This window comes from Euwallacea fornicatus, chromosome 33, assembly GCF_040115645.1.
Source record: "Euwallacea fornicatus isolate EFF26 chromosome 33, ASM4011564v1, whole genome shotgun sequence".
In the NCBI taxonomy this organism is placed as follows: Eukaryota; Metazoa; Arthropoda; class Insecta; order Coleoptera; family Curculionidae; genus Euwallacea; species Euwallacea fornicatus.
Genome location: NC_089573.1, coordinates 962,272 through 974,122, shown reverse-complemented (window position 1 = coordinate 974,122; position 11,851 = coordinate 962,272).

The following is an 11,851-nucleotide window of genomic DNA, read 5'->3' as shown; positions in this document are numbered from 1 at the left end:
TATTTTTTGCGGCCCTTTCCCCCTCGTATTTATCGTCAAAATCTTCACATTCCTAACTACCCTACACCAGTTCGTTATCCCTTCAAAAATTACATTCCTCAAGTCAAGTGCGCGTTGGGTAGACTTCACCTCAATTCATTGCCACTCAATAAATAGGGCGGTAAATAAATTACATCTAATCTGTTTCTTCCAATTCCTTTTTGAACAGCTTTATTGACAGTTTCTTCCCAAACCAGTGGCGTCGGCTTTTTACTAATAATTGCAAGTAGTTCGTTGCATTTTTTTTTTAAAAACAAAACACTTATTCCGGGCGACTTTGAGGCGGCTAGTGATGGGATTCTCATTTAGCACGCCACCGACACTTAAAGCACGACTGTGCTTAAAGCTGCTTGCGTAAAAGATTTGCATCATTTATTGAGAGCTTTTTATTAAATAATGCGGCTTGCGGCAGAGTCGAAACCAAAATGCTTATCTTCGGTATAATGTCATAAGCAGCTTCTGCTTGAAATCGTCTTAAAGGCTGAGTGATTAGGAAAATAATTACCCATTAGCCCAGTTAGGGACCAAATTTGAATTTTGTATGATGAACAAAAGCCGACCTAACATTAAAATATGGTTTCGGTATCCCCATGTAAAAAATAAGATCTCGGTTTGTGCGGCGTATTGATTTTGTCATTAGGGTAAACCGTATTTATAGGTCGTATGTTAGACATACAGATAACGTGATGTATGTTTTTCAGTGCGTTTACTGAAAGGGAATTAGATGTCCCCTGTTTAGCACCCGTAAACACCGAAAGCGTGTCATTAATCCCAAGGTTATTATGATGTTGACAAAGTTCGTCTTGATTATTCATCGGCCGATTTATAAGAGATCAGCGAGTAAACGGAATATCTGAAGAGATTTTCGCCTGAAACAGGTAAAAGAGGGACCACCAAGAGCAGGAATCAAATCCAGCAGGGCTGCATCGAACGCTCCGGACGCTCCGGGCGCCGGATCCCAGCTGGTCTCGTCCGGGCGCACAGACCCTCATTTGGCGACGTTGCCGAATTTACGTACCATCGAACGGAAAGAAAAATTCGCATCTCCATAAGCGGCTGCAGTTCAAACTTCCACTGCGAAATTATATACCACCTCCACGTCAAAATCGTCCAGAATTAACCTTGGGGTGGCACCAATGTTACGGACAGGGTGACAAATGAATAATTACTCCGAAAAATTCAAGGCACTTCAAGTCCGAAGCGGGGATGCAACGTGTTCGTGCGAAATATGCCATTATCACGATTATCATACACGTATACAGGGTCGGGCACATGTTACAGCTCGTTTAATTGCAGGTGCATGAAGACAGTTTGGAATATTCGGGTTTTGGCATTTTGTATGATGCCAGAAATAACATTCGTGGGGTCCATTCCATCAATTCGTTGAAGTGCTGATATCTCTGAGCCGTCGAGGATGTCAAATGTATGCCGCCATGCAACCAAAAAAAAAGGGGCCCATAGGTCGACACGTTATAGATATCTTGTGTGTGCCTATTCTACGGTATATTCACATATCGAACGCGTGAAAATAATGTTTTTCCGTTTATTTTTATGGTGACACGTTGATGTCACGTGGCCATGGAATAACGTTTTATTCCCAATGGATGTGTGAGACCAACGTGTCATCACCACACATGCAGGTATAAAGTGAATTTTATCAAGAGAAAACTCGGCATTTTATCAATTTATATAAGTACCCTTACATCAGTTTCGGCAAGAAGTCTGGTCTGCAGATACGAAAACAATCTACTTATTTAATACATATACAATGTGTTCGAGATAAGAACGTCCAGCATGGGAAATTTGCAAACGGCAATAGACCTGAATAAGTGGGAGGAAAGTTGCTCATTCAAGGGAGAATTTTCACGATATAAATAGATCTGGAAAGTAACTTTTTACTTTTCACTTGTTTCGAAGAAATCGAAATTTTCGAACTTCGTTTTCGTTTTTTCTTTAATTACGATAAGGGATAGATGAAAACCGCAACCGCTTGTGCAATGCCGTTTTTTTATAAACCTTTTAGGCAGGCTAACAGGCTAAAGGCCGTCTCTGGACACACAGAAGGGCTTTGACAAAAAACATATCGAGTAGTTGATCAAATCCATTTTGTATGTTTTTATTCGTTTGAGTGTGTCGAGCACACAGTATGTTCATTCTTATTTTTCAGTCGTCAAAAACCATTGAATCTAGACCTACGAAACGTCGCATCAAAGCTATTTTTAGTTCAGCTTGGTCCAGGTTAGTCGCAGAACTCAAAAAAGAGACAATTTCGTTGCACTAAAATTCCTAGGTCAGAATACTCTCGTGTTCACCTGTTCCGAACCATTTCAAACCCTGTATAGCTAAATACAGTTAGTCTTTAGCATGTCTTATTTGACTGTTCGTTGTTATGTAGGGATTTAATTTAAATATACGAGAAGCATGCAAGTTTAGAAAATGAAAACAAATTTTGGACCGACACGTGCCCAACCGGTTTAATTCACTTTCGGGGTTTAGTCGCGTAAACTTAAGTTTCTATTAGGAGGGGTAAAACCGTGATTTTCATATAGATTTCGGGTAGTCGTTAAGGGGGTTTTTTCAAAATTTAATCTTCGGGAGAAACTTATTTGTTGCGTGCACGTCCCCGATTTTCCAGGCGTGTAATAAAATAGGCAGGGAAAGTTTTAATAGCTTGACGAATTAAACGGTGCTAAAATGCCAATAAAAACCCACCGACATCGATCCATGTCTTTTAATCTGGCCGGTTATTAAAGGTCCCTAAGTTGCCGCTAATGTAATCGACAAATCTGCAGAAATTTGCCACTTTCTCTTCAAACTTTTGTGCCTTCTATTTTGACAGGCGCTGCAGTGAAATCTGACGTGTTTCTAATGAAACGCTTTAACTTCAGCTCAGTGTCGACTTAGTGTTATTACCAAAGGAACAGAAATCGACATTTTTAGTAATTCCTAGGAAACTTCGGCGACGGTCTGGTATGTGACGAAGAGGTGCTTTAAGAGAGGACCTCCAATCGTTTGATTCAATTTTATAATTATTAACGTTACCGCAAACACGTTTATTGTTGTCTAAAAATTGATAAACCGCACGAATTTGTCGAAATTCGGTTTGGTTTGACAGCGAAGCTAAACTTACGGCCTTCTGCCCTAGTCCACAGAATAAGCGTAAGAAATGCGAAATGTTAAAGCCATAATTGTTGCCATGGCGACTCATGGATTTCGGTCTGTGCCCTACCATACAGGTTCGAACATCAATTTCCATTTGGGCCATGAGGCTCAACCGCGAGGATCTCGGGAACAGCAAAAACATGCGAGGTCGGTTAAACTAGACCAAAGTTTTGCAATTTGAACTTCAAGCATATGGCATTTGAAAATTTGAAAAATAACAGTGATTTTGGAAAATGTTTGAAAAAAACTAATTTTTTAAAAATGGTTTTTATGTGTTCCTCGACTTATTTGGCGAGATAATTCAAAATTTCTCAGATATCGAATTTGACGTTTCGATTTTCGACAACCATTATTAACTTTGGTTAAAAATTTAGCGCGTTTTCTGTCTAAAAAATCTCTTCATAAGCCAAAGAAATGCGAAGTGGAAATTTTGCAAGTGGTAAGTAAACCTTCCCAAAAAAAATTGAAGGTAACGAATTGAGCTTTCCATTAGATTCGAGATAAAGCTTCTACTGTAACAGCACTTATAGCTGAACATATTGATTTGTTTTATGAGGCAGTGCGGAAAATTTTTAAAATACATATAAATATCGCCAGTTTAAAATTTAAATTCTCCAAGTCTTGCAGTCAGAAGATACTAAACGGAGAGTACCGTTTTGTTGAATTATTATGACACTGTCGGAACAAAATCTCCATCTTCTTTCCAACGTGGATTCGCAGATAAGTGCAAGTTTTCCAACTCAGACATATTCAGTCGTCACTGCGAACATGTCTGGTCCACTGAAAATCCACACGAACACCAAGGACGTTGACCACAAGCACGTTTCAGGCTAAATTTATGGGTTGATTCATTTAACGATAGGATCATTGCTCTTTTTAAGAACCTCTTTTTCTCCGTTTGATTATTATTTACGAGGAACTATGAAAAACCTCATTTATAAATCTGTACCCGCCGATATTGACCAGCTGGCTAAGAAGATCATCACAACGTTAAGGCCCAAAATGGGAAAAAGGAACGTTTGAAGATGGATTCAGATTTTAAAAAGAGGCATAAAGCTGTGCTTGGAATAGGAGGGTCAACCGTTCGAGCATTTCTCACAACTTTCCTTATTTATCTGTGCGCTATTTTGTTACTTCCAAAGTCCACATCGCAAAAACAGGATATTCTACATTTTCACGGAACTGCTGGACTTCACATTAACATGTACTACATCATAATTGGAAAAAGAGCAAAATTCCAAAGTGATAAAACTCAAAATGTGTCCAACAAGAGAAAATGTAGCTGACCATAGTTGTTGAAAATTGAAATGTCCGATTTCAAATATGAAATCACCGCATTGTAAAACAATAAGTTGCAATGATAAAATGTTGATTTTTTTTAAATTAATTCCCCAAACAAGCTGAAAAAAAAATGTGAAAAAAAATCTAAAATATAAATTTTTTACGAATCGCTCCGAAATTCATCGAAATTTTACAAATCTTAAAGCGTCACAGTCTCGAATTTCGAATTGCGCAACTTTATCTTAATTCAACCAACCTCGTATCGTTTTCGATTACCGAAATTACCATGGTTCAGTTTTAAAACTGTGAATTCTGCATAATCCGTTGAAATATTCCGTGTTAAAACTTGGATTAAATTAAAAGCTGTAGGATGAAAGCTCACAATAAAGCGGCCCTCACGCCACTTTGATGGATGTTAACGAAGAATCCAAAAATGCTTTAGGTATGGAGCTTTTTAAGCTTTTCTTGGCACCGTTTTTGGTTTAAATCGATTAATTAGTGTTCTGTATTCTGGGTTGCAATAATACTATTGAAATATGGCAAAAACTTTATTGAATTCGAAATGAAGTTTACAGTTCAAAATTATCGACTAACTCTGAGCTGAGAAAACTGACTAGTTCACGCTGGTGTACCTGGAATATCAAACAGTTAAACCTAGTTTTGGGTCAAACTGTTTAATTGCAAAAAAAAAACGTTTACGACTATTATGGGGTAACTAGTTAAAAATCAAGCATTCACGTTCACTTTACGACCTATTCACTCGTTCATCGAATCCCATGTGTCTGATAAATGGGTTCTTCTCTTGGCGAGAAACTCACTACATATGTACATACACAGAGAATCAAATGTACCGCATAAATTCGTTAAAAATTGAAGAAATTACTTTCCATGAAATTGCTGCACCCTTAGGGAGCACCCCGCATAAGAGATATTGCAATCAGATTACAATACCTCCCTTAGGGCATTAATTTCAAATGCGTTTTCTGAAAGCAAAAAAAAAACACTTAAACCCAAAGGTCTTACAGAAAAACAATTCCTTTGTTAGGGTGTGGTGACCAGGTAGCAGCGAACGTGTTAAAACGAATAACTGACGATAAGACGCGACTAACGAAAGAGGATAAATCGACGTCGCCGGGAAATTGAAACCGATATCAGGGTATTGTAAATTTAAATAAGGGAAATTGTGGAAATTAAAAGGCGGTAATTGTCGTCACTTATAAGCGGGTGAGAGTTAGATTACAACGTCGATGATTAGATAGGTAATAAAGTCCAAGATACTTAAAATTGCAAAATTAGGAAATTTCCAGCACTAACATACATACACTAGGTGTAAATGAAGTATGTAGACAAACTTTAAGGGGTGAATCGTTGAAAATTTATAAGATTTAAAATAATCCGTATTCTGCCACAGCCAAGTCATCGAGACACAGGGTAATCAAGTTAAAATTTTTATTTCGTTTTTAATTACATTTTCGGACCGGAACACATTATTTAGGTGTTTTGCACACCGGAAAAGTTGATAATGAAAAATGTTACTCAAATATTTCCTCAGTTTCTCGTTTGCCGTTAGAGGGCGCTGGTTGTTGTGATATACGCTGGCCCGCAAAAGTCTTGGTACACGTAAAAGTATATTTATTTATATTTTTGATGATATTGCAAAGAAAAAAAGAAAGAACAGCCAAAGTAAGTCTAAATATGTACATAGAATATCGAAATCAAATTTTTTTTATCAGTTTAAGCTTACTTCTGTTAACTTTAAAATGGCACGAACAGAATCGAATATTAGTGAACGCAAAATTGCAATAAATTTGCATAAAGAAGGAAAATCCCATACCGAAATTGGAAATATTTTGAAAAGAAGTAAATCCGCAATTCGAAAAGTTACTAATCGACATGATACTGAAGGAAGAATTCAAAATGAAGTCCTAACGGGCCGCCCACGGAAGTTAACGCAACGAGAGGAGAGATGGATACTCGTGGAAGTCAAAAAGAATCCCAAAGTGCTCCAAAAATTGCTGGTGAGTTGCAGCAACAACATGGAAAGATAGTGCATGAAGACACAATTCGTCGAGTTGTAAAAGTAAAAGTTGTACTCCTCGCAAGAAGCCATATGTTGGTAAGCAGAGTAGGATTGAAGGATATAGATTGAGGAGATAGATTGAAATTTGCTCAGGAGTACAAAAATTCTCCTCCTGACTTCTGGGATAAAGCGATTTGGTCAGACGAAAGTCGATTTAATGTTTTTGGATCTGATGGATGCATAAAAGTGTGGCGAAAGTCAAATACTGCATTGAGTCCGAGCAACACTACGAAAACCGTGAAACATGGAGGTGGCGGTATCATGGCTTGGGGTTGTATGTCAGCTGGGAGAATATAATAATCAGAGTGGGGAATATTTATATAATAGAGGGAATCGTGGATCATAAAGTGTATCTCAACGTTTTAAAGACAAATTTAAAGCAAAGCGCCCAAAAGTTGGGGCTTTCTGAGGATGTTTACTTCCAGCAAGGCAACGACCCCAAACATAAGGCCTACAATGCACGTCAATGGCTCATATATAATACCCCTCATTTGTTGGAAACACCTCCTCAGAGTCCAGACTTAAACCCGATTGAACATTTATGGAGTGTTTTAGAGTCTAAAATTCGTCAGCACCATATTCAAAGTAAAGAATGTCTAAAACGGATTATTTTGGAGGGATGGCCTAAGATAACCGCTGATGTAACAAAAAAACTTATTCATTCAACGCCAAATAGGCTATTACAAGTTATAAAATTAAAGGGGTACCCAGCAGGGTACTAATAATTACATGTACCAGAAATATAACTTTATTCTGTTATAGGTACCAAGACTTCTGCGAGGTTGTATTTTGCCCGCCGGACGAAAATGTATTTTTTTCTTAACATGCCGATAATTGTAGCGTTAATTAGTTATATTATTTAATGTAGCAGAAGTGTGTGAATTAATACGTAAAGTGTATATAAAAATCATACTAGTTGTTAAAAAGTTATAGGCAATAATATACGTTTGATAGAAGGGTACCAAGACCGTTGCGGGCAGTGTATCTGAGTTCAAATGGTAACAGTTTTTTTCCTAATTGACGTTATAAGATTTTTGAAAAAAAAAAAAATCATCGCTCAATTAAACATATCAAACACTCATTTTTCCCGACAAAGGTACTTCTGGTTGTAAAAAAAACGGGTTTGAATTTTGAATTTTTGCTATGAAAAAAACATCAAAAATTGGCACATAGTTGCACGTGTAATATTCAATTTACTGCTTCTTCAATTTCACCCGTTCGGACACTTGCAGCCCTTTCTAAGGTCCTGCTCAAATTTTAATGCAAGTTACAACGTGTGGGGACACTCGGTGGGGAATCGCGTTTGACACATTCATCTTGCAGCTTGAGCATTACCGTAAACCATTAAGTAGACAAAATGCAGAACTGCCATTTCTGCGTTGGTAAATTGGACCATTTCAAACATGGCCCACAATTTATTACTCATAAACGCACATGCACCGAGTTTGGGTTTTGACAGCCACTTTTGGGTTCTTAAAATTGGTTATCGTTCAATTTTGGGAATTTGCTGCTGTGGAAACGTAAGCATTGTTTTCCAATGCTTGTTTTGAAGCCGTTGTTTTCTCGTGCAAAGGCGTTACAGAGATAAGTTTTTAAAAGACCGGTTTTTCCCAGAAAGACTACTTTTAGCGCAAAATACTGGAAGTGTCCTTTATCGGTTCAAATGAATTCAGTATCGGTTTATTATTCAAAAGTTGCATACAGTGGACCACAAAAAGTTAAGACTATTTTAAGTCAGGTATATTAAAATATACGGAGCCCTCTATCTGTAAACAACAAAACTCGGAAAATATTTGAGTTTCCCTTAACAAACTCTCCCGGCATTCTAAGCTTCGTCAGAATGTCGAGTTGCCGTCGAAAAATACCACCAAAAAACTAAATTGAAGTTTTTATTTAAATACCCTGTAAGTCAAGTACTTAGCCGTTGTGGTTTTATATGACCTTGTGATCTTAACATTCTTCAAAGATTCGCCCCTTAACGCTTGCCTACGTACTTAATTAACACCCTATATATTACAACCCCGCTTAGTCGGGCTTATAGAGCTTTTCAAAGTTTCAAGAACGACTAAACTTAAGTACCTCCCGCGCTGTGTAAATTTTGAATAAAGCGAGTAACACGTAGAATTATAATATTTACATCGTCTTTAGGTTTGCGTTAGTATTCAGTGTGTTTGCACCCCTTCGATATGCCGGGGAGATTACCTTATTGGGATAAGTCAATCCCAAATCCTGAGCTCTGATTACGGTTGACACGCTAAATCTTCAAAGTAATTGCTGGTTACCGGATTAGCTTTTTTCCAAGCTTAATAAGTGTTTATTTCTCTGACAGTGATTTGCATTTAACATGGATTAAACGAGTGCCAAAGGAAATAGCTTCTACGACTGCTGAAAGCCGCCTCGGGCTTATTTAAATGCTTAAGCGTTAACTCTCCGTTACCGCTGAAGGACATCCTTCATTCCAACAAACTAAAATGAGATATTTTTGCTGTTAGCGAATATTTTGGACGAACCTCATACTGGGTGTTCCAGGGAAAAGTGATCACCCCTAATATCTTTACTGTCGATTGTTAGAAGAAACAAACCATCGAAACACGCCAACTTCGATAGAAAGGGGAACATCGTTTGATGAAAGGGCTGTTTTCGAAATGTCATCCCTCTACCCCTGAAAACCGCCCTTGTGAAATTTTCAAATTGAAAGAGGCATTGTATTATACCTCATTTGAAAGGAAATTTCATTCTCTACATGATGAATTTTTTATTTTTTATTTTTTATTTTCATACATCGGTCTTGTAGGAATTAAACAAAAACCAAATAACTAGATTTTAACCGTGAACGTTATTGTAATGACTGCTTAAAACGTACAATTAGATTCAAATGTCTCGATGTCCCAAATGAATCAATAATAATGGTTTCTAACGTTCCATTTAAAATTGACAAACCCTAATTTTTTACTTGATGAAAATGGTTTACACATTACAAGAGAGTAATCGAGGTCGTGAGTCTGAATTACAAAAACAGGAATCCAGCAAAAGTAACGGCTCGTGCCTTCAATTTGAATCCTCTGGACCAAATAGTGCGTCACCCTCATGTGTCCAAATTGCTAATGAAATTCAATGAGACTGGTTCCGTCCGAAATCAAAAAAAATATGAAGTCGACCACCCGATGAAAAGTAATGAAGACCGAATCGCAGTTTTTGGGACACCTTTAAACGGACAACGGAACGTCTGCATGAAAAACTGCTGAGGTGTCCGGCGGTTCAAAAAGTACCTTTAATCGAATTTTCAAAGAACTAAAATTCCATCCTTACGTCATAAAACTAGTACAGGAATTAAATGAGAACAATTTCGACTGACGATGGGCATTCTGCAAATCCTTCAGCAACATGTCATATTTAAGCAAACATTTGTTGCATAATACATATAACACGTTCTGATGAACGTTCGTTCTATTTAAATGATGTTAACAGACATAACTGTCGATACTGGAGCGACATCAATCGTCATTTATTCCGAGAGACCCATGCTCAACACCCTCAAAAATTGGACATTTAGGCAGAGATTTTTTGATGATCACATTGTTGAACCATTTTACATTCCTGGAAACTGAAATGGAGAAAACTATCTACAACCCCTATAATATCTCCCAGGATAGTTGAAGTGCTGGAACAAGATCCCCGCCTCTTAGAACAAGAATTCGTTGTTCGACGGGATGAAGCATCTTCACACTACACTGCTGCTGACCTACAATTTCTGGATGAAGAATGTACTGGAAAATGGATGGGTAGAAGAAGTCAAGTAGAGAAGCCCACGAAATCTCTTTACCTTGACCCCCTGGATTTTTTCCTATGAGGATGTTCGAAGACCAAATAAACACAGTGTTACAAACCCGAATCGCCGAAGAGTGCAGGTCAATAACGCTAAAAGTATCCGATACGTGCGACGACATCTTGAGGATCAGCTGTATAGGTTTTTGGAAGTTAATGGAGATCACGTATTTTTTAAAATAAATGAAACAACAGTAAATATGGTCAAAATAATTATTTATTTGGTTTGTGTTTAATTTCTATAAAAATAACGTACAAAAATAAAAAATAAAAATTTAATTATGCAAAGAACAAAATTACCTTTCGAGTGAGGTATAAGAGAACTCTTAAAATTTGAAAATTTCAAAGGGATGGTTTCCAGGGATAGAGAGAGATGAAATTTCGAAAAGAACTTTTTGACCACATGACGTCCCGCTCCCTATCAAAACTTGCGTCTTTTAACGTTTTTCTTATAAAGAATAGGAAAGATATTCAGGGTGGATATTTTTCCCTGGCGCCCCACTGTACACCCTCGTCCTTAGAAGAAATCGTAAAGTCCGTTTTTGAACGAAAAGATCTCTTTCCTGTCGTCATTATCAAGGTAAACACCCGCTGTGTAGAGACGTATCAAAAGTTGTAATGCGTAAATTAAAAAAAAAACTCTTACTTTAACGTGAAAAATGTTTTCAAAACTTCTTAAACTGAATCATTGCGGCTTTTCTGACCTCAAAAAAAAATCCTTAGCAGGTTTTTGGCATGAGACCAATAATGCGATTTTTCCAAGGCTAATAAGTAATTTAACTCATTCAAGTCCAAAAGCAGTGCTTTGATTTTTAAACCATAAGAAAGTGGGTGCCCAATCGGATTACTGAGTCTTAGGTTTTGTTATGCGACGGATTTGAAAAAACATTTCGTTTTATCCGTATCATTTGTCAGGACGGAAAAATTTTTAAAAGCTTTAATAAGTGTAAAAAGGTTTCTGCAGAAAGCTCGTGTAAGCCTCTAGAATAGAAAAAATGCTTCCAGTACGTGTTTTGCATGGTAATTCAGCTTGAACCTTTTGTACGATTTGTATTAAGTTATTTAAATGTTCTGACACAAGTAAGACGTTTTTTTTTTCAGTTTTTATGAATAGTGGAAGTTGTTGTTGAAGCAGAATTGCACAATTTTCCGAGTTAAAATTAACTAAGAGTAACACTCGCCCTGCATTGAGCGCTCGGACGAACCCTCTTTAAGCTTTAGTGACAAATCTGTCACTGTCCTCAGAACTTACAAAAAAAAATACGATATACAGGGTGAGTCGGGAGGATCGTGCCAAACTTCAGGAGCGTGTTGTACATAAAAAATAAATGTAAAAAAACTCAAATGTTGTTATCCGATTTTCGTTTGTTTACGTTTTGAGTTTTTAATATTTTTCAATTTGAGGGTGCTCTTCTACAGTTACTGAACTGCGCGAGAGCAACAAGCTTGTTTATTATGTATGAA